This window comes from Thermobia domestica, chromosome 7 (genome assembly GCF_964235325.1).
Source record: "Thermobia domestica chromosome 7, izTheDome1.hap1.1, whole genome shotgun sequence".
NCBI lineage: Eukaryota > Metazoa > Arthropoda > Insecta > Zygentoma > Lepismatidae > Thermobia > Thermobia domestica.
Genome location: NC_137460.1, coordinates 20,925,184 through 20,950,113, shown reverse-complemented (window position 1 = coordinate 20,950,113; position 24,930 = coordinate 20,925,184). Strand labels below are relative to the sequence as shown.

The window sequence follows — 24,930 nt, the reverse complement described above, 5'->3', positions numbered from 1 at the left end:
TTAGACAAATATTTAAACAAACAAACTAAAAGATGACCCTGTATGATTGCTGCGGTGTAAAAAATGCCCAACCCTGCCGTAACGTACATCTCCCTCTCTCTTTCTGTCGTTCGTATTATTCGTTTCCAAGCGATAGAAGAGAAGCGAGCCGTGTTGAACGAGGAAGGTAAATGTGCAAAGTGCGAGTAGAGCAGACGGCAAGTTGAAGCAGCCAGCGGTCGCGAAACTTTCTCGGTTGGCGGTTGTTGGTGTGCATGCCTGCTAGTAAAAAAGAGAAATATTTTACCGGATACATTCAAGAAGAGAGTTTTTTAATTCTTTGTGCGTATAAATGTGTCATCATAATCTAAGGTTTATTATGCAACGGTGGCGCATATAAACAGTGTAGAGAGTGAAACTTTGTAGTTCGGTAGATAATGTGATTTGTTATTATTAAAGAAGTGCTTTAAAATTTTTTAGTGTGTGGAATTATTGTGTATTTTGATGCAAACAAGTGTATCGTTCGGTGTAGCGTCGTTTTGCGCAATCCGTGGCAGTAACGCACTTGGGTAAGTGACGAATATGTTTTTATCCTCTTTTTTGTGTGTGTGTTTCCAAGCAAAAGCTAGTTGAAATTTCAGATGATGTTTCAGGCCATACCTAAACCGGTCATTGTATAAGAGATAGGAAGGAGCTATAAGAAGCGATTTCGTTTGGGTCTAGAAATGGTTATTTTTTCTAGTTTAAATGCCTGTGATCCATGTACTTCAATATATTGAATGGTGAGTAAGTGTAAGGCTTGGGTTCGATTTTCAGTGGCGATTTTCATGGTTATTCAGCATCATGAGGCATTTGGGTAACTACTTAGATAATTTTTATGGATAAAATTTAAATATTTCACATGAAAGTACTCCAAACTGTCGGTCTAGGGGTTAGCTCTCGTACCTTTGGTGGTCGAAGATCTGTGTTCGATCTCCAGTGGGTGAGCGTTGAACGCATTAGGATATTACGGATTCCATCCTAAACTGTAAGTCCACATCTATAATCTAGATGCTATGAAGCGATGTGAAACTTTAATAAACCAAAGAAAACTAATTGTCACTTTCTACTAGTGCCTTTCAGTAGAACACAGAAAGGAAGATACGAATCTTAAGTTAAATAACTGTATAGTGTAAGGCAAATTAATCTATCTATATAAGTAAAAATGAAAGTGGCCATATTTGTGAGTTAATAAGTCTTGAACTACCCAACCGATCTCGATTAAATCTTCAATATAGATGGGTTCGGGCCTGCAATGTTTTTGTCATTTCACTTTGACGGTGCAATTTAGGGGAGAGTGAGGGAGGAAGATATATAAAAATGATCGAAAATAACCGATATTAGTGTCGAATGCATAGTTTTCGGGGTCGCTGAGATGAACAGTGACACTTCCGATGCCGTTTCAAATCCACATTCAGCCCGGCAACTTGAATGAGGAGGAGGGGGAAGATATATGAAAATAATCGAAGAAGACCGATATTAGTGTCGATTCCATATTTTCGGAGATGCTGAGAGGAACAGAGACACTTCTGATGCCGTTTAAAATCAAATTTAGCCTACATTAGTACTCCTAATGGGGATGGTGACATGTAAAAATAATTGAAAATGACCGATATTAGTGTCATAGTTTTAGGAGTCCTTAAGTTAATTGGTGACAGTTTTGATACCTTTTATGACCAAAATGAAACGTATTCTCCCTGCGCGAAAAGCGGGCATTCTGCTAGTTAGTATATAACTCGTCAGAAAGTACAACTTCTATACTATGTAAGCTTACCAAAGGTGCAGTGACTGCAATAGGCGAGCCGTGCCGGGGCTCGACCGGGTTTGGAAATTCGACATAATATACTTTGTTAATAAAACAGGGTTCATACACTACCTGGAAAACCTGGAAATCTCAGGGAAATTGATTTTGGAAGAAAAAATCCTGGATAATTCACGGAAATCGATCATATCTGGTAAAGAACCTGGAAATATCAGGGAAATTGAGTTCAATATTTTTGTATATTTTGAATGTATTCAGGTATGGAACAAATTTTTCAATATTTTAATTTTTTTTACGTTAATTATTTATTTTCTTGTGACTCGATATTTAATTGCAATCGTTCATTTGGGGGGGGGGAGAGAAGGGTGGTTATTCTTAAATATATAAATATATTATTCTTAAAATTTGTATGTTTTCTTATTGTTAGTTTCTTCCGCCAGACCTGAAAATTGCAAAATTAATACCTGGAAAATTCAGGGAAATTGAGTTCAATATTTTTGTATGAACCCTGTAAAACTGTGCTCGATTATTTGATTAGTAGAGAAGTGATTGATAAAACACAAAGATTTGATCTATACGCTTTCTCTTGTTATAAAAACAATTTTTCGTGAGAATGGGCTGACATTTACTTATTGCTTTGTTCCAGTGCAGAATAACATCGGTCCAATATTCGATAGACGTAGTGCCTTGCATTATACCTCTCCCACAAAAATTTCTGGGTGCACTCCTGGTGACTGCAAATATCGCCTGCCCCTGCGCCGTAACTCGTATGTGTTACTCGCTTGTTTTTCAACATTCCGCAATGAGTCACGAAAGTAATGCCCTTGTGGAAGTATGCCGACTAAACATGTAAAATCGCTAGTATAGTGTTACTTTTTTCTCAAGGGATTAGGAGACAATACAGTAAACACTTTCCATGGGCGTAATATGGATGCTACAAAAAATATGAGGCAGATGAGAAAAAAACTGAATCTCATAGAAAAAAAGAAACTTAAGAAATAAATGGCGCTGAGGGGCCATGTGTTGATCAGGCATATTCCAACTGACTGCCCGTGTCTTTTATAAAATTGTGTGAACAAAGGATTTTCCTTCTAAATGCTTAGTGAAGTCCGTGGTCTACTCGTAAGAGGGGCTACTCTAGAAGGAAATCGTATCTCTAAATATTACGCGTTTATCGTTTCAAACTAGGCGAAAAAGAATTATTAATATTCTAGCCGTAATTCTTGACCATACTTAAAATACACAAGAGGATATCTTGATATGAACGGAGATAAGTAGATGAATACTGCTGTTTGGACAGGTAGTAACGAACTTCAAATAGGTATTTTTCTGGTAATTGAGGTTATGTGAATTGTTTTGTTTTAAAAAAGTATGTATTCTTCAGAATTCATTGGTTTCTATAATATTTAAAAGCATATTTACAGAATATATATATATGGGTGATTCCACGAAAAAGGGAATTCACTTGGAAAATTTTTGTTCCGTTGATGGTCGCCTATTTCGATAAAAAATATCACATGCACTTACTACTACTAAGTACATGTTAATTAGGTGTTCAGCAGAGCTGAATCGTTATTGGTGTAGTAAATAAAAAATAATAAACTTTTCAGCACCCACGGAGTTGAAACCATAGGTCACGGAGTTGAGATTAGTTAACACGGAGTTGAAAATTGCTGTAGAGTTGAGAAACGTGATACATCTTGGTGATAGGTTTTGGTTTATAAGTGACTAAGCTTATAATTTACATAAAAATTGAAAAAAAATTTCGAATAGTTTTTGTAAGTTAGAATTATTCCCTTATGTTGAATAAAATTCTAACAAACTAGATGACACGTAATTTGTTATACAAAAATACTCCAGAAAATACTGCAAACATATGAAAATATATCTAATGAAGGTTCAAAAATTGAGTACATATATGAATATGTGACGTAAATAAGAAGAAAAAAAAAAAGAAATACGCATACACTTATCGAATATTGAAAAATTATTGCGCTTTCAATATATTGCCTATCATATGGAGAGGACAAACTTTTCACATAAGCTTACGAAACAGACGAAGTAGTCACTAAACCTGTCTATTGTCTACTTCATTTGTTTTCTGAGCTTATGTAAACCGTCTCTCTTCTCTGTGTAATCAAGTCAACACGTCGAAAGTGCAATACTTTTTCAACATTTGGTAAGTGTATTTGTATATTTGGTATATATACAAGGTGTTTCAAAACAATACACACATCGTTTGGGAGCTGATTCCTGGCACCAAGATAAGACGAAAAGTATAGACAACTGGGTGCACAAATACTTCCTTTCGGAGTTATAGACTGCCGAGAACATGAAAAGAAAAATGAACTTTAAAGGTTCATAGCTCCAAAACTATGAGACCTGCCGTAGTCGGGTCACGACTTCACTTAGGAACTAATATGTGCACTATCCAAAAATATGTTTCAGAATCCTTAGGTACTTACGAAGCAATTTTTATAGAGGGAGTTTGGCTACGGGCGTATAATTTGAAGTACTCACCAACTACTTCTATAAAAGTTGTTGTGGAAGTACCGCAAGATTCTAAAACATGGATATTTGGATAGCGCACATACTAATTCCTAAGTGAAGTCTGACCCGACTACGGTAGGTCCCATAGTTTTATGCTATGAACCTTTAAAGTTAATTTTTTTCATGTTTTCGGCAGCCTATAACTGCGAAAGGAAGCATTTGTGCACCCAGATTGGTCTATATTTTTTATTTTATTTTGGTGTTAGGAATCACCTCCCAAACGTTGTCGGTATTGTTTTGAAACGCCCTGTATAATGCACACTAAATGACAGTGTAAGGCACTCATCATTTCTGTCTTTGGATAATTCGATGTTTTTTGTTAAGTAGCCCTCATTTTCCACTACAATGGAGGAAATGTCTTGAGGAAACAGGGAAGGGCTGTTATAGTCTACACAGAATGACAACTGCCAACGCTTTTTAAACGTCAGGTTTAGTAGGCCAGGAGAAATTCCTCCCGATCCGCGTCATAAAATTGACTGTCCGTATATTGCCCTCAGACTCTTCGACAATCCCTGAAAAGAAAACAATTAGTTGATCATAAGATTGAGACGTCAATAGGTTAAAAACAGATACCATCCTTCTTGACTTGACTGAAGTTTTACCTCCGGCTACCTGACAGCCCCAAATCTGAACTTCCGCGAAACACTCCTTAAATGGGCTAGGACCCACCAGCCGGCCTTAGAGTGTGAATGACACGTGGTCAGCGTGTCGGCTCCTACGACCGTTACGATGGTCTGCGTGATCAGGTTTCAGTACATCTCTACTCAAATGAGTTTTTCAATTGCCTCACTGTGCAAAGTAAACACCATTAATTTTTGAGCTTCCACCGGGAAACAAACCCAGAACCACGCACGAAAGGCGAGCATACTAGTCAGTAGACCATAAACGAGCTTTATTTCTATCAATATATTGAAAGAACAAATATTTGGAAGAGCATGAGCATAACAAACACTATAGGATTATCAACTCCGTGAACTTGTCTCAACACCTGGATTCCTTAGTTTTCAGATTTACATGGAGTTGAGAAAATCGAATATAATTTATCTTTACCTGCCCACTTTTTGACCAGTACATGTGAGTAATTGTGTACGAATTTTCTACGTTAAGGCGTAGGTTCCTCAAGGGAAAGAAGGTATATACCATACAAATACATTCAGTAATAAATACCATGGTGTTGAGTATCAATTAATATACGCACCTGCTTTCCACACACAAAAATATTTTTCCTATAGCTTTTAACACATGCACACAACTTTTTCTGTTCTTCAGTCAAACATGTCTGCCTTGTCTTCTTGTGGGTATTGACAATGTGGACGACCATGCTATCTGTTGAGAGCAATGACATTTTTTTTCTCATGCCATGGAGTTGAGACGAAATAGAGGTGACAGAAACGAAGCATAGTCAAGCTTTCGAAAATAATCGTTATAAAGGTTTACTTTCCACAAAACCGAAATATTGAAGTGTTCTCTTCCATTTAATTACCATTAAATGATGTTTGATTTGCGACTTCAGTTGTAATTTATTGATTAAAATCAGTCAACTGTAGTCTGTGACAGCCCACGGTGTTGAGAAATTGGGTAATAATTAATTTTTTACGTATGTTACGTGTTATATTTGCAAACTGTTATATATGACACACCTACTTTGTGAGGGTTACTACCAAACAAGATAAAAATGAGGTGATTCTTTCTAGTAGTAGTTTGAAGAAATGCCCGTGACAGAAAATTTCCCTTTTTCGTGGAATCACCCATATATATATATATATATATATATATATATATATATATATATATATATTAAATCAGAATGCGGTACTAATATTTGAGAAATAAAGTCAAATTGACATTAGTGACTTTTATCTGACAAATCTGGAGAATAATTGAAAACTAAACTAAACGTTACTGTCGGAAAGTCGTTGTTTGTTTGAATTATCTGTGGCTAGTTATGCTCATGAGACGAGACGAGAAGTAATTGTCTTGTCTCGTATTTTTTTGTGGAAATCTCGTCTCGTTTCGATTCTCAGAGAGCCTTTCTCGTACCGTTTAGTAAATTTCTGTACAAAATTAATACCCTGAGTTTGTGTTTAATCTAGAAATTGTTAGAATCCTTCCACTTCACAAGAGTTACGCGAAAGATATGATATAACAACATTCAAACCATATTCACTATTGGGATCAGTAGGGGCGGATCCAAGGAGGGCTTACATAGCCCACCTTTGACGTTCAGGTATACACTGGATAAAATGGGCTTCAATCCTGCTTTATACTGGATAAAGCGGCATACTATGGTTTAGCCCCTCCCTTGATCATATTCTGGATCCGCCACTGGGGATCAGCATCGTAATTTCAGATTTGATTTCGGGGTAAAACCCTAGATGTCAGTAGATTTTCAGGTTTGTCATTGGTAAGTTATAATGGATTAAAAAGTATACAAATGCAGGATGCAAAAATTTCAAAGTCAGGTGCACTTTCGAATGCAAAAAAGTCGCCAGTGTCTCTCACGTACAAGGGGTCCCCCCATTGCCTTTGGTTTGATAGAGAAAGAGATTACATCAGGGCATAAAATTTCAAAACCAGACAATTAGATTCAGGATAATCATTTTTGAATTGGACAATCCATATACCTGTAAAACATTTCTGCTGAACACTGGTCGCCATCTCTAAATTTCTAGTCACTAATGGCGACCAGAAATTTTGCGCTCTGCAAATATCAAGCTCTTATGGGGAAGGGCAGACATCCGTGATTGGAGTATGTTGGTAATAGTTTGCATATCTTTAAATATTGATAAATGCTCTTTATTATGTTTATACAATCACTTCATCAGTTTATAGTTTTTATATTATGAATCGAGCATCACTAAAACAGTGTTCGCGAGAACTAAGATTTCGGTGAATTAATGGTACTCACGCGATTTGAGAAATTTCTCGCCACGTTTCAGAAACGCAACGATAATTGTCATTGTTTCTCGTACCGTCTCGAGTTTAAAAATCTCGTCTCGTTTTCGTAACGAGATATGTATTGCCTTGTGGACAACACTAGTGGCTATGAAAAAGGATGAGTACAGAGCGTGTTTCGAAATGTGATTGTAGAGACAAATGCAGAATATTCACTGAATCTTACGAAAAAGTGATGAGAAAATGTTGGAATTCAAAGGTAGAAGTAAACAGTATGGGATTTTTTTTTTAAATAACTAAGTCTGACGTTCTCTCTCTCTCTCTTTTTTTTTAAAGAAAGTAACTAGATTGGACGTTTTCATTTTTAAAAAGATAGTAACTAGGTAGGACGTTTTCTTTTTAATTCCATCCAATATTGTATTTTTCTACTGCTATTAAAATTATTTGAATAATTTTTCTGCTGATATTTGAATATCCGAATACTCGTTTTCAGTTTTTGAATTATTCGTTATCCGAATAACTTTGAATAACAAATATTGTTCGAATTTTATCAGCACTAGTTTTCTACCTTATAATTCGAGCACTTTCTCACCTTTTTTTTCTTTTTTTCTTTTTCTTTTTTTTTTTTTTTTTTTTTTTTTTTCATAAGATCCAGCCATCTACAACCACATTTCGAAGGCCTCAACTCATCATTCTTTACCTGCACTGTATAGTGGCAAAAGACAATACAGTCACCACTGATACTGTTCAGTTCTGTCAAGTTTTGTTCTCTGTTTTAATATATATATATATATATATATATATATATATATATATATATATATATATATATATATATATATATATATATATATTTTAAGATTTTTATATTTTCATTGCATTTGCTTTTAATGTGTTTACTTAAAAGCAACTAAGGCATAAGGCAATGTGAAGCAAGACGAAATTATCTTAACTCGTCCATTTTTAATACGTTGGGTTAAAAATAAAATAAAGAAAAATCGAACATATTTTTTATTTTTATTGTTTTGAAAGTCCAGTAGATCCAGTAATGTTAGAATATATAATTATTTTCATCCTTAAAATCAAATCCGAGAGACCATTAATATAAAATGTCCACGTCTACTTTAAGATGGGTTGCCACGTTAGAAGAACTTGTAGCTGTCATAAAAGAAAATCTTGAAACTCCACCATATTTCACCGTGCACACAGAGTCTTGAAAAGGTCATAAAACATTTTTTTTTCCATCTTGCAAGGAGTCGAACAGTGTCCAACAGTACCTGCTATCGCCCTCCCGCTGACAAAGGAAAAACCAGTTTCACCGCTTCCGAAACAACGGATTCTTTTGGACAGGGAGAGGAAGTGCGCCAAAATACACGTTTTTAATGAGGAGGTTAATTGTTTGTCCACTAGAGGGCAGTGCTGCATGTGTGGCGACACCTTTCTTGCGTACAAGAAGTTGTAAAATCTAAACAGTAGATAGAAAGATCGAGTAGCAATGTCTTTTTTATGACAGCTACAAGATTCATGTAAAGTGGAAACATGGTCTTACGTCGTAAAAGTGAGCATCTTTCGTGAAGGGTTCTTCCTCTTTTGAGACCATAGCAAGTCAGAGTTCTTCACATCGTAGGAATAATAATTGATGTATAGAAGTGACTGACTGTACTGTATAATGAATCCATAATTACATCGTTCTTGTATACGTGGTATCCCTAAACCTAAATCTGAACCTGTTCCTTTACTCCAGCTCGTAATTTCCAGTTTACCGTATCCTTTTTGAATCACAAAGGAATAAGGTAACCGCCCATACTACTCTTGATCTTCTGGCCTGGTGACCCGGTAAGTGGGCTAGAACCTGCCTTCGGGTAGATTACTCGAGACATGCAGACAGTAAGTGTTAAGAGGTATCCAAATCTCAGAACGTAGAATCCATTTCTACGATGAGAGTTCTAAAGTTGGACGGAGTTGGAGGGCATCGAGAACTTTTCAGCACCCCCTCCTTTCAGTTTTTACTATAATCAGCACTGATGTTATTATTATGATTATTATTATTAGTAGTAGTAGTATCATCATCATCTTCTTCTTCTTTGGCAATGCTATGGCTTCATGATACTATAGAGAGTCAGCGTGCATTAAAGTCGAATGAATACTGACATTCAAGTTACAGTATATGTAACGAAGCCAAAATTACTTAGATATTTTGTACGTGGAATCTCTAATAGGGATAGCCCTTTTCAAAATATCTGTTTTTTGATCTTGTGAAAATTGATTTATCGTTTTTTTTCTTCAAATTTTTCCTTTTTCGTAAAAGGATTGGTTTTCCATATTGGAACCATCCCTGATCTCTAATCCAGTTATTGAGTATGTTCCTTCTCCCCAGTTGCTGCAATTCCTTCTCCGTCCTATCTCTTTTATGTATGTATTTCTTTGAAATCAGCGGGAAAATAAACTAGCCACCTCATCTTCGTAGATCTAATTTCCGTAAAATAACTTGTAAATACAATTCTTTATTCTAGATAATACTGGATTACAAGAAATTTAAATAGCCCCTTTCCAAATAAATACTTTCAAGGTAATTTCCTTTGAAATGAAGGGGTACGGTGGCCCAGTGGTAGAGTGCTTACATCTGGCGCGAGGGCCTCCTGGTTCGATACCTAGCAAAGTAAGCTTGTGGTGGACAGCATTGTGTGTGTGTGTGTTTTTTTTTTCTCGGGGTATTTGTTTCCTCCCACATCTCATTCCACCAATTCTTCCATTATCATTTACTTGTCTTAATCATCGTCTCACGTAGCCCAGTGCTCATAGCGAGTCACTTTTTTTTTTCAAGTTGGTCACTAAAAGTTACTTTTTTGGAGAGTAAAGTGGCTTTTTCGTGTGATTTATGTTTTGCATTGGCAGTTTTCTAAGAAAAATATCATAAAAATAAATGGAAAAGGCAGAAACTTGTTACTCATTACTCTTCTGAAAGCTTCAGTACTTTGCTGCCACATTTGAAGCAGTCAGTTTTATTCTAACTTCAGCTTTTATTCTTTCTAAAGCACAGTGGATGGTTGGTGGATGCTTAAGCTCTCAAGATGTGGTTCAGAACCCTTCTGTGTGTATTCTTTCTTCTATCATAATCAGGGGCGGATCCAGGACCGACTTCTGGGGGGGGGGGCGGTGGGTTGTCATACTGTTACTTTTAAGGGCTCCAAACTTTGGAATGGGTTTTATTTATATATATAAAATAAGAAAGTTTTACTTTTCTGGGGGGGGGGCGATCGCCCCGATCGCTCCCCCCTGGATCCGCCCCTGATCATAATAGTCTTTTAGTTTTCTCTCGTAATAGTTAACGCTACGCTCAACGTTGTGTGTGTGGGTTTGTATGGTTCATTATGTTCGTCTTGTGTTATGCTTTTTGTATGTTCTTTTTAAGAGCATGTGATGAATTTGAATATTTCATGGCTTCGAGAACTCTCAATACTAAGTTACATATAATGTCTGTGATGAAAAAATTCGGAAATAGGCGAGAACTGGTTCCACTTACTCAGAAGCTTCTTACATCTGCTAAGTCTCCTTACTGTAACTACAAAGGATACTTAGAAAACCTAAGATAGGAGGAAGTTTAAAAAGAAGTAAAGAAGAAAAGATGAAACAAAACAGCAAACAAAGAAAGAGGTAATGGAGGAAGTGACAAAGGAAAAAAAGGGGGCATGATGAGATTTTGGTCACTTTTTCATGTGCTTTTGGTCACTTTCCAACTATTTACAAGAGACCAGACCACTATGAACCCTGTTAGCCTAAAGATCATAAATGTGGAACGTTACACTGAAAGATTTCGTTGCATTTTTCTTTTGAAACGTGTCATGGTGTGTAGTCTCCAGCAAATATGCAAAACCGTGTTACCCCCCCCCTTTTTTTTTTTTTTTGCTAAAATTTCGGAGAGGCTTAAGCGATTGCTTAGTGTACGTATGCACTTTTTTTCTTTCATAACACTTAAAAGATAACATAGAAGCAAGTGTGCAGCGGCGACTGTACGCACTTCCTCCGCGTATAAATGCAATGTCGCAGCTCGTTGAAGTATTAGTCGTCAATATAATGACAGAAAGATATAGAAGAAAAAGGAAATAATTTCGAAAAAAAAAAAAATTAAGTTTTTCTCAAACAATTGTAAAATGATTATAAGATTGATCTAACAATGTAAGTAAGATTTTTGAGAATCACGATAACCCTACAGGTAAGATTTTACGTAAGCAGTTAATTTATTATGATCATTTTTTAATAGTTACTGTTCGTAAGTGATGTGTAGTTTTGTTTATAACGAAGTCGTCATTGAATGACTTCCGAAAGAGTTAAATCGGTGAACGAATTGCCGTAAAATTTTCTGATATTTTACATTTGAAAACGCGGAAGAGAACACCGAATTCAATCAGGATGTGGATAACTATAAATAGCTTTACGTTTTTTTTTTTTTTTTTTTTTTCAATTTCAGATTCTAGTGGAAGCCATAAACGTAATTGTTGATTTCTTCGTATTTTTAAGGGGAAACATAATATTGAATGTTTTTGCAGTTAACGGTGCAGCTGTAGGGTGAAAAGGCAATAATAACGACATCGACTGTTTCAGATTGTTAAGTTCCCTGAGTTCAAATTTCACCCTTCAATGACTTGTTTGCGTTCCTACAAAAAACGAATCGCAGCTTGCACTAACCCCCTCTTCCTTTCTCCCTCTTTTACACACACTCTCATATATTGAGCACGGGTGTATGTATTGATCTTGTTCAGAGTGTGTGGTTCTGTAGGTAACTTTTTCTTCCCGCGCCCTCCCGGATTTGAGTTCTCATTGAATCGTTCCTGCAAGGTCACGGTCGGGGCGGTGCGGCGCGGAGCGAAGCTTGAAGGGGGCGTGCCCGTCGCTCGGAAGTGCAGCGGCGCAATCCGACACCGACACCGACGTCGAGGTCGGGGCGGGCGCTGGGAGGAATGCAAGCAAAGCAAGGCGTTTCATTGACCCGGGCGTTCGACGATGCATACAGGAGGCGGCCGTTATTTTTAAGTTTTTCGCTTCTTCTTTAACGCGAAAAATATGTCTGCTTTTGCTCGGAGACAAACTGGCGTCGTTCTCTGTGATATAAATTTCGTATTAGCTATTTTAGTCGCAAAATGGCAGTATTTGGATATGTGTTATTCAAAACAGAACAAAACGTTGTATAAAATTAATTGCAGCGAAAGGTAATTCACTATTTAGAAGTACTAGCAGATGTGCCTAAAGGCCAGGTGGTGTATAAAGCTCTCATCTCTGAAGCAGGTTTGCGTGTTTTTGAACTAGGGTCGCGCCATGTGGCCTTGTAATTCATAAATACCATATGACCATGTGTGGGTTTTCTAATGCTTCTCACGTTTCCTGTCACTGTTTAATATCATTCTATCAATGATTATATTTCGACATCTGGATCCTGCAATCGATTCCCGGTGAGAGGAAAATCTTTTGGTGTTGACTGATCATGGTGAGGCAGAGAATTGAGGGATAATGGGAGAAATAGGATTAGTGTTGTTAAAATTCGAATAATGGGTTCTTCTAATTAATCGGTATTCGAATATTAGAGCAATATTCGTTATTCGAATATTGAAAACGAATATTTCAAATATTCTAATGAATTTCTGCTGTTTTTTTTTAATGTTCATTTTGTAAATTGTTGAATGGTACCAATATTCTCAAATTGCCCTCATAAAAAAATAAAATTTGCCCCAGTGGAGTGTGCGCCCCACGTGAAGAACCACGGATCTAGAAGAATGCTTCGACTCGCGAGCCGGGCTTTGGAAATTGCGTTCTGAAATCCGTGCCTGAAATTTGAAGTAACGGATTATTGATGGCCAGAATTTTTAAATTGAAACCTATACCCTTGAGACTGCCCGCAGAAAAGAAAAGACAGCAATCACTCGATTGGTTCGGCACAAATTCCGTTATTTCCTTCTTGAGTCAGACTTTTAATTTCTTTGTAGTTCTTGTCTATATTTTGCATTATTTCGTCCACATATTTCAGTTGCGACTTTCGTCTGGGTATTGTTCCTTCTGCCATCCTCTCCATAGCAAGTAACGTGTCTCATGATGTGTACAATCATTCGGTCTTTTTTTCAAAATATTTTTCAGTATACTCTCTCTCTTTTTTTTTTCTTATTCCCATCACTCTTTCAGTCGATAACTTCCACTCTCTGTCCTTCTTGTAAGTCTATACTTTACGTTTATACAACACATTGAGATATCTCAATGATACAACATTACATCCACAATGCTGTGATTTTTTTTTTTTTTTTTTTTTGGTACTGTTTTAATATTTCCGGTTAGAATATTTTGTTATGTTCTAGTTCCATTTTCGCCGGAACTATTCTGGATTTTACATCTTGTTTGTAACTATTATTGCTGGTTATATTAGGCCTATTTGAGTAACAGAATTCCTTCATCTCTTCCACCAGGCGATCTATTTTGATTCTTCATTTTCCTTGTTATCTATACGACATTGTTAAATAGGTTTTTATTTTGTCACGTATTCCCTTACTTCTAATGTTAAATTTATGAACCAGGTTTCACTTCTCTAGCTTCAGAAATTCGTGATATATACACTATCCTTGGCAAAAATTTGAAACGACCCCAGCCCTTAAAGTACTGTATTTCAAAAATCTTTTCTTCTTCTTGCTTCTGTGACGAAGTGTCTTCTATGTGAAGTTTTACGTTTCTAAGTATAGCAGTATGGCGTGTGTTATGAATGAGGCTACAATGCTACGAGCACAAAATGTTACAGAATACTGGTACATGCATTTATATATTGAATAATCGTGTTATATTGGATTCTGTGCAAACAATTCACGTTGGATTGCAATCAGATCAAGATGAATTAGGTAATCTAGGAATCTCTTATGTTCTCTCTGGTATTGGAATCTCTTATCTCTAGTTAGGTTAATGTGGTTGTGTGAGAATTAGTTGGAGAATTATGGTTATTGTTTAGCTGTATGGTTGCAAAACGTGGTGACTCACTCTAAGGGAAGAACGCAGATTGAAATATTTGAGAATAAAATACTGAGACGAATATTCAGACCCAAAAGAAACTGGAATGGGCAATGGCGGAGACTTCATAACGAGTTAAATTGAGTTGATTTAAGTTTAACGTCCCGTTCAGCAGCGAGACTATATGAGACGTGGGCCTACTAATTAACGTGGAATGCGAACCACATGAGCTCCTGCCGGGAATCGAACCCGGGTCTCCCACGCCAAAGGTGCGTATGCTAGCCGCTTAGCCACGAAGGAGCTCTAGATTTCATTAAGAACTGCATAATTTATACCGTTTACTAAACATTGTTAGGGTTATCAAGTCTAGGAGGCGTAGGTGGGCAGGTCATACAGCCAGAATGGAAGAAAGTAAGAACGCTTTCAAAGTTTTAACTGAAAATCCATCTAGAAACATCCATTAGGTAGATCTAGGCGCAGATGGGAAAACAATAAGATGGATCTTGCACAAATAGGAATCTAAAGTGGAAACTGAATCCGTTTGCTAAGGACAGAAGTCAGTGAAGAGCTTTTGTGGACTCGGCACTGAGCCTCCGGGTTCCATAGGCCATAGAGTAAGTTAGAGAATTAGTTGGAGCACTACTGGTAATGGAAAGTTTTGTAAACTAATAATGTATTTGTTGGGTCGCGTAGGACGCTTAAGCGTAAGAGCTAAGGAACGTTCTGTCATTAATGGCAGCTTTCTCAGTTATGTGTGTGTAGTATATAGTGTCACAGTTGCAGTTTAAATGTTCCACTTACAAACTTAATATTGGCTTAGGCTTAGTTTAATTCTGAAAAAGTTTAATAGCGTGGACACTAATAACTGGATCACTTTTGCTCTTTAGACTAATCATTTACTAAAATATGATTATGAAAATGTTTGTGTTGAGGACTGCATTTCCTGTTAGCGTCCCTGATTGTGATTTATCATTTATTTTCGAAGGCGAGTATCGATTAAAGATCCCTCGAAATAAAGGGCTTTAATTGAGGCCAAGGTCCCGACCTTCACCGCACCTACGGTTCACTCACGAATTTCCCTTTGCTTTCACAATTGCATACCGCCACACGGAGTCGTCAGAACAATGGATTTCTCCGAGAGAAAGAGAGAGCGGATCTATACCAGGAAGCAACATAGATATCGCTAAGGGAAGCAAAGAGTACGGTACTTAAGAGGGCCTTGTTTTCCTGGGAATATTTTAGTTGAAAGTAATTTACACCCAGTGTGCAAGAACAATCTTTTCAGTTAGCTTAACGTTTGCAGTTCACATAGGTCGTTGACTTTTTTCTTTGCTGCCAAACGAAAGATTAAAAAAAAAAAAAAAAAAAAACTTTATTTCATGCATCAGCTGTAATCCATGGAATAATGGCGGTGGCTGTCTTGTCTCTCTTATATAGCCATTGTATTACACATAAGTTCCTTGTGGCCATATAAAACGCATAGAAAAGTTCGGATTGCTTTCCCATCCACAACGAGCTGCAATGTGTTGATTTGCCGGAAGAGCCACAGTGGCTGACGGCATCGAGTTATCGACCGCGACCTTCAAAAGGTCGGTTGGAACGGATGAGAGAGAACGTTTGGTGTGGAATGGACGGATTAGCATGTAAGCGTAAAAATTACAAAGTCTTTATTTAAAAAAAAAAAAAAAATGCAGTAAAAAAGGTTTTCGTACTGCTTCAGAAAACATGAGAAACTCACGACCTTGTACTGTCGTTTGAGAATATGAATGTATTTTTAGCATTTTTGTAAATGAGTGATTTCTCAGAGTGATAGCTTAGTGGGCAGAGCCTTTTTTTCTGTGGGATTTAAATTTGCGAATTCGTTTCCCGATTTATCATACAATTTATTTATTAACGCATTTCGTGATAGTTGTACAATTTCACACTTCGGAAGTCGTCCAGAGCAAAATTTCCAAATGCTGTATACAATATATAGTTGTACTTTTATCGTTACACCTTATCATTATTAGAATAAAAACCAAGAGAAATTTCATTAACTAATATCTAGTATCGTTATCAGTACTATCAGGGCTGAAAAGTGAATCTGAAAAAGATACGGGGACGGATGATATCACGCCATACCCCGTGTCTATCTTTGTCCGTTGTAATTTTTTTTAGGAAGTGGGGGGACGCCATAGATATATATTGGAAATAAGGGAACGTCTTCCTCCCCTGAGTACTAGTACCCCCCTGAGTACTAGTATTATGTATCGATTAAGTACACTTTACTTTCTGTTAATTAACTATGCAAAAACGTTGGTAGAATTTATACAGTATGGCGCTAAATTCGTTGTACAAAAGCAGAGGAGTGATTCCTGAGAGTAAAACAGACAAAAAAGTTCCCCAAAAATAGGGCGAAAGCCCCATCGTTTACGTGTTATAGGCTGCCGCAAAACATGAAAAAATGAATTCTAAAGGTCCATAGCTCCAAAACTATGGGACTTACTGTAGTCGGGTCAAGACTTCACTTAGGAACTAGTATGTGCTCTATCCAAAAATACATGGTTTAGAATCCTAGGTACTCACGCAACAATTTTTATGAAGGTAGTTGGAGAGTACTTTATATCATAGGCCCGTAGTCAAACTCCCTCTATAAAAATTGTGGAAGCACCTCAGAATTCTGAAACACGCATTTTTGGATAGGGCACATACTAGTTCCTAAGTGAAGTCTTGACCCGACCAAGGTAGGTCCCATAGTTTTGGAGCTATGAACCTTTAAAATTCATTTTTTTTTTTTTTTTCATGATTTCGGCAGCCTATAACACGTAAACGATGAGGTTTTCGCCCTATGTTTATAGGAACTTTTTTTTGTTTGTTTTACTCTTAGGAATCACTCCTCAGCTTTTGTACAACAAATTTAGCGCCATACTGTATATTTGGACCTAATGACAGTGAGCGAGAAAAGTTTTTTCCGTTGGGGAAAAAAAATGAAAATAACAGTGCTATGGCTGAAACGTACAAAAAATAGCATTCTTTTTAATTTACTGAAAACTGTACTGAAAGTGTCCTTCCATTCTGAAGTTATTTACGAAACTAATTTCATCAAACAGAACTTTTGTCACTGACTGTACAAGCACTATTGATTAAGAGTAAAGTCCAAATCACTGAGTCTTTATTTACATAAATTCATCCATCATTCTTAATCTACATTACTTCTTATAAACTTACAATAAACTTTTTTCCACATTACATATTATAACGCCTAATAATGTTGAATCTCTTAATAAGGTTGCAGTAAACTTCTCTCAGAAGATAGGAACAAAAGCCAATTTCTTCTGACTTTTTCGATTTTAGGAATTGTATTATTATTATTATTATTATTATTATTATTATTATTATTATTATTATTATTATTATTATTATTATTATTATTACAAAAGTAGGGTATAATACAGGGTGTTTCAAAATGAATATCGGTTTTTTTTAAAGCTTTGTAATATTTAATACAATTACCTTACAATTATGAACAGTGAATCAAATAAAAAAGCAACTCAGCTTTGTGCGCACGCATGTATGTTCCTCTGTCTGCCGTTATGAAGCGCTAGTAACAAAGATGGCGACTAGTGAGTTGAGTAGAAAGGCTTTTGTATTTTACATTTTGTAAATACTGAATCTATAGTTGCAGTGCAACCGTCCGTTTGGAGAATTTTAAGGAGACGCTTACAACTACATTCTTATCATTTGCAATTGCTACAAGCTCTAAAGTCTGCAGACTACGGTTTACGTGCCAACTTTACAAATGAAATGTTGCTACATGACGATGAAACTTTTCTGCATCGTGTCGTCTTCAGTGATGAATGGACATTTGACCTAAGTGGCAATGTGAACAGTCATAATATTCGCATCTGGGTCAGGAAATCCCCACGAAATGATACAGTTGCAACGAGACTCCCCTAAATGGAATGAATGTACTTTGTGCTATATCCCTGCGGAAGTTTACGGACCTTTCTCTCCTATCGACTTAAGAGTCTTCATTCCGGCGAAATTAAAATACCGCTAATTTTACAGTAATTATGTGATATCTTCAAATAGATAAAAGATAATCGAAATGTGAAACAAGAGCGCTCTAGACAATATTATTTTACATGAGAAACCGTTATCACGACTCACTTATCTGTTTTCGATTTCGAGCCATTTTGAAAATCGGCATTTATTTTCGCGTTTGTAAACAGCTGAAAACGGAAAGCCACTAGGTGACTTGTGATAACGGTACCTCACGCAAAATAATATTGTCTAGAGCGCTCTTGTTCCATATTTCAATTATCTTTTATCTATTTGAAGATATCACATAATTACTGTAAAATTAGCGGTATTTTAATTTCGCCGGGATGAAGACTCTTAATGTGTGCCCTGTAACGAATAGTGCTCGCATTGAACACTTGGACCAAAAACGGTTTGAGTTTCTCTTTCATTTGATGTCTTATTTATAATTGAACACTACATGTAATAAATATTACAAAGCCGTAAAACCTCGATATTCATTTTGAAACACAAACTATTCTAACGTTAGTGTACAGTTTTGTTCACAAAATCTTGGCCACTCACCTTGCTTTGAAGAGGCGATATTCTGGCAACCGTACGTAGGACATCCTAATATTTTGACTCTAAATAACGAGGTTAATTGACCAAAGAAAATCCCATTTGTTTGAATTAATTCGAACAACAATGTTGATTATGTTGATTTAATTCGAACTATAGATAACAGTGCGGTTGTTTTCAAAAAAGGGGTTGGCGACCACAATTTTTTGATCAATACTGTATATTCGTCCATCCGTCCGTTACTCCACACGATAATTCTTGATCGAAATCGAATTTTTATTTTTTATACAGTACTAGCAGCGTTCACCCCGCTTCGCTGCGGTCACCCCGGAACGCAATAAACTTTGTTACTTAGATAATTTTTACTTTTTCGCTTTCAAGTGATATGATAAAAACCATAGAAGATTGCAGTAAATGTTAACATTATATCGCCTGTCATTTATGTTAACCCGCCCCGCTTCGCTGCGGTCACCCCGGAAGTTTTCGCTTTCAAGTGATATGATAAAAACCATAGTAGATTGCAGTAAATGTTAACATTATATCGCCTGTCATTTATGTTAACCCGCCGAGTGACACGGTCATGCGGGTTGCATATAAATACGTTTATTTTTATACCTATGATGAACTAACAAAGGATTTGTACGTTATGGACACTTGAATGGTCAATTATCTCAAGACACTGGTAATTAAAAATTAAAGTGATATGATAAAAACCATCTAGGGTCCAAATCCTAATAACCCCCCAAAAATAAAAGAAATTGGTTCAGCCGTATTAGCGTGATGAGGGAACAAAGGATTTGTGCGTTCTCTTTTATATATAAGATATAGCTAGGGCGATTATCTAGACCGAGTTAGTTAAATGGAGTCAATCCATTAAGATTTTTAACGAGTAACGGCAATTTTTACTCCATACGATAACTTGAACAAACGCGAGTTTTTGAATTTTGTATTTTTATATTAGCTAGAACGCGTTTCAGATAGAGAAAAGCTCGTACCACCGGAAAACTAGACCCCCCTCTTGTTTAAATATCGACGCTACTAGCACATGAAATTCGTTTTTGAATACAGATATAAATAATGTGTTTGTAACTCGTTTAGCGCGCCACGTATCACCCGAAAACACGTTTCTGAATACCGCGTACTTTTTTTTTTCTTTAATCTGTACTTAAATTTGAACCTTCAATATTGAATGTGAGTTTCTGATCTTAGATTTTATTAGTTACTGTGTTATTTACTTACAAATATTAGATTTAGTAATACCTAAGGATAGGGAATGCTTAGCAAAGCATTTCACACTGAGATCGCCCTAATACCCAGTGTTAGGATTTAGATTTCTGGGCTTTCGGCATCTATGGCCATTTAGCCCGTCACATATTAGGGATGGCGTCCCTCAACGAGCACACTATCCGGGAAAAGGAAGCGGCCTGGGACCTCTAAGTTAGGTATACCCCGGCATAAAACCTCATTCTGGTGGCTGGTCTGAAAAAGCGTTTTACACTTTTTTCGATCGAGTCCACCGGGAACCGAACCCTAGTACCCAGTGTTTAAAACTCAAATACGCACACATGTACCTACCGTTCAAAGTGTTCAACGTTAAGTACAAGTGTGTTCTTAATGTAAGGTGCTTTTTTAATCAGTTTTTTTTTTCTACATTTGAAAGTGAATAACTCCGTAACTAATAAAAATCAAAGATCACGCACTCACATTCGATATTCAAGATTCAAACTTAAATATATATATAAACATAATAAAAAAATGTTGAACTATAGATTTCCTGTTATTATACCGAAATAGCACCAAATAAAACAAGAAATAAATTACGTGTCAGAGGAAAATTCTAAATTACGCTCAATGATACTAAGTAAGTACAAGGTACTATCTTGATTCAGTTGAAAATATTACAAATTCACCATCTTCGTAATCCTCAAACAAATTTTGTCTTTCTCTGATTCATAATGCTCGCGAGTTCCATTGTAAACATCATCTTCATTCGATTCATTAGCAGAGTTCCTTCGTGGCTAAGCAATTAGCGCACACACCTTTGGCGTGGGAGATTTGGGTTCGATTCGCAGCGGGAGCTCATGTTTTTCGGATTCCACATTAATCGGTAGGTCCCGTCTCATATAGCCTCACTCCTGAAAGGGACGTTAAAATCTACTCAACTCAACGTGAATCATTTGCAAACACTGTCTCAACCTCCACAATTGTCCTGTCTTGCAGGAATTCACATTTTATACGCGGATTTTAAATTTACTCCTTTAAACTTGGCGAAGTAAATGCTATCCGAAGAGTAGGCGATTTAATCGGAGTAATTGCTCCAAGAAACACAACTGTGTCCTACCGCTGATTAGGTACCCTATTTACTCCACAGTAACAGCTTAATCTAGTGTGGAGAAACTCGTCCTATGGTATTGAATTACACTCTGTCGTTGTAATACTAAATCTGAGAGTAGATTTGATTAGGATTATTATTTTGTACTCTGTTTCCCTTCTTTTCTCTTACCTCAGTTTTTCTTTCAACCCCAGCATTTTGGAGAGGACATGTTCACCCCTCCCCTTGGCTAGGTACCTGATTGAAGAGATGACAGACACGGGAGGAGGAAGAAATTATATAATCGTGTACCACTAGCTACTTTGTGTAATAAATTATAGAAGTAATGGACATTTTACGTAACTATTGCTGTTACATATTAGCAGGTCTTGATGTGTACGTGCTTGGTGTTATCGATTTTCAGAAACCGTGCAGAAAATAAGAAACAATATGAATTGTTCTCGACACCTAACTTTTGTTTTCTCCTTTCTGTATGTAATGCTAAAATGGCGTCGAAGCATTGTTTTTAATTATTGTTTTCGTAAGTAACAAACGGCGTTGTTGAAGGTCTTTGACACGGCTTCCTTTTAGGGCGTGGTTAGACCCTTTAGGTTACCGAGGTCAAGGTTGACAGGACACCTGAAATGGGCGGGGCGGTGTTCTCGGATGTCGTCCGTTGTAAGGAACAGGTGATTTTATTCTGTAGACGATGAATCATGGCGCTGGTCAAGCAAGCTTAAAGAAAAAACTGGTAGCTGAGACAAGAGTTGTATGGTTATTGGAGGAAATGGAGGAGGATCTTATCATTTTCTTCTAGATCAGTAAGGAAAGAATGTAAGAAAATTCTAGGAGAATTTTATCATTTTCTTCTAGATTGGAAAGGAAATGACAAAGAAGATTTTGACACTTTCCTTTAGATTAGTAGGGAAAGAATGAGAGAAAATGCGCGAGGAGAATTTTATAATTTTCTTCTAGATTGGTAGGGAAAAAATATAAGTAAATGCCAGGATTTTATCATTTCCTTCTAGATTAGTAAGGAAATGCGATGAAGCTTTTATTATTTTCTTCTATGTTAGCAGAGAAAGAATGTGAAGATTTTATTATTTTTTCTAGATTAGTAAATAAAAAATTAATGAAATGTGAGGAGGGTTTTATAATTTTCTTCTAGATATTAGTAAGGAAATGCGAGAAAGATTTTATCATGTTCTTCTAGGTTAGTAGGAAAAATTGTGAGGAAATGCTGGAATTTTATCATTTTCTTCTAGATTAGTAAAGAAAGAATGTAAGGAAATGCGCGCAGAATTTTATAATTTTCTTCTAGATTATAAAAAGGAAATAAAGCGTTCTTATGCACATAGCTCAGTGGTTTGGACGCATGTTTCTAGATCTGATACCCAGTGAGAGCAAATATTCTTCTGTGTTCATCCTCGTGAAGCAATTGGAGACTTATTTGAATAAATGAGTCAAGTAATATCATTTCCGCTGTCAATGGAAATGCGTTGTCGCAAAATGAACTATACTCTTACATGTTTGCGTGATTTTACTTTGCCAGAGGATACATTTTCCTGTTTGAGGAAAATTAACTAATTACTAGTCCATCTCTTACCATCTTGGATCTATTGGCCTACTTTCGTGGATAGATTCTGGAGACAAGCAATAGCAAACTGCGGAATCGTGCACTGACAAAATATCACCTAGGTCACTGAGTCATCCGACGATGGGTTTTACTTGAACTGTAATGCCAAAGAGGGAATAATATTATATATACCGTAATACTTTGCACAAGAATTAAGGAATTTTAAAGGAACTTACTTACGTAATGATTTAGAACGCTGTATTGTAAACATATAATAGCTAGACATATAAGGAAAACATTTTTTTAAGTACACTAGTAAACAGTTAGTATGACCATAGTTATTGAAATATAAACTTTGGTGTAAAATAACCCCATAGGTGGGAATACTTCGCACAACGTACAAAAAAAGTATGTTCAACATACGAACATAATGCTTCTGTGCAATGTTTTCCCTTCAGTATTTATACATTTATCACTTCCTACAGAAAACTGCATGCAGTCTACAAATATTGATATCAGAATGATGGTACTGGTACCGGCACAAGAACCACATTCTCATAGTTTAGCATATGCCCCATGAAAATGCCAACTCAGAAACAGGAAAAAAAGAAATCCCCGTGAACTGATTTGCCTTTTTTGCTCTTTATGTCCGAGAGTATAATTCCGAACGTAATCAGTGGAATATTTACGGAGTTTGGGACTTCCAGGCTGAAGCCCACCCAAATTGCATGATTTCTTTTATTTTTTAAAAATCTAATGTTATTCATTCCTATGCGTATAAGCTTCAAGTCCCCTAAAAGTCTAGTGATTTCTTAAAAAAAAAAAAAAAAAAAAAAAAAAAAGCTTTTATGAATGAAGCCCCTTTCAAACTGATTTTCTAAATTCGCCACTGTTCGTAATTTATTGTTCAAGAAGAAATCCATTCTGGCATCTACCTAAATAGGAAATTTACTCAATTAGAAGGCAGGAGGACCAGTAGTAGTAGTAATTTCCTATCTAAGGGGTTACTTTGGACCGGTGCAAAGTAATTCCAATTAGAGGTTGAAACCGCCTTCTCCCAGTTTTACATTTTGACTTTAAAACGTTTCACACTTCAATTTCAACCATTGTTTCAAAGTCCCAGTGTACACAGTAGTATTCTAGGAAACTGACTTAACGGAAATTATTGTAGGTGATATCTTTCAAATTTTGTCGGCCTTTACAGTGACTGCTTTCCATACCTCTACAACAACAAACCCTCCGGGTAATTAGAACTAATGTTAACCGTCAATATTATAGCCAAAATGCAGTTAGATGTTCTATCTTACGGTGGCAGCTGAAACTTGCTCTTTACAGTTCATGGTTGTACTGACAAAGGTCTATGCAGCTCTTTTTATATTTTGTATGAAGAAACACCTGATGTGCAAAGTAACCCCGTCTTACCGTAATTTTATATAATCCAGTAGATTTTGTTTTAATAGCAGAATGGCGTAAAAGCTAACTTTTAAATGAGAGCCTCAAAGGAAGTCCTTGTTTTTACCTTTTACTTCCATTTAGCTACAACTTATACCAATTTAAGAATTTGAGTTGTGGTCAGCAACCGAAGGATGAAACTCATCCTTCGGAAGGTCATAGCTGACGGGAGGCTGATCAGGAGCCCAAAAAGGCAAGTCGAGAGACTGATCGAGTGGGTCATCTTATGACGAGAAGAAGAGAAAGAGAAAGGTAAGGATGATGATGTAGCCAAACAAGTTGTCCTTGATTCAAGGATGCTACTAATAAGGTTGGACTTGGGAGTAGGAAGTATGTGTGTTCGTTTTAAGTGGATAATAATGGTTGTCACTGCATGGTTAGGATACACAATATACATTGTATGTTTACCTACGAATATCGTTCCTTCGTTATTTGCAAAGTCAACAATTACTAAGTATATAATCACTTAATTAGATGAGCATTATTGTAAGGGAGGGTAATGGATGAGTATAGTAAGTCAATGTTGACTGACCTTGTCATTTAACCTCTGGGCGCGTCGTCAGATGTTCCATTTCTATCTTAAATAGTTTGATAATGAGGGATCGAAGAAGCAATAATAATACTGTATACTAGCTGAACCAAAGCTCTCTACACAGCGCATCAGTCACATATGTGCATGAATCTTCTTGTCATTCCTCACAACATCTGTACATATCCCTTTACAGACACAATGAAAGACGTCTTGATAAAAATCGGCAAGGGGTACCATAAAGGGGACAGTTTCTCGATTACTTTTTTTCAATATCTCGC

The 24,930-nt window shown here is 36.5% G+C and overlaps 1 protein-coding gene across 3 annotated transcripts in view; it reads left to right on the top strand.

Moving 5' to 3' along the window:
* Positions 1-24,930, top strand: part of Hr39 (Nuclear hormone receptor FTZ-F1 beta) — a 331,622-nt gene that overhangs the window by 197,935 nt on the left and 108,757 nt on the right. Inside the window, exon 1 of one of the 3 annotated variants that reach the window (XM_081764184.1) lies at positions 126-548. The exons of the other annotated variants lie outside the window; for them this stretch is intronic. The gene's annotated coding sequence lies outside the window, so the exon portion shown is untranslated. Of the gene's footprint in view, positions 1-125; positions 549-24,930 lie in introns of those variants that run through there. 3 annotated transcript variants of the gene reach the window in all.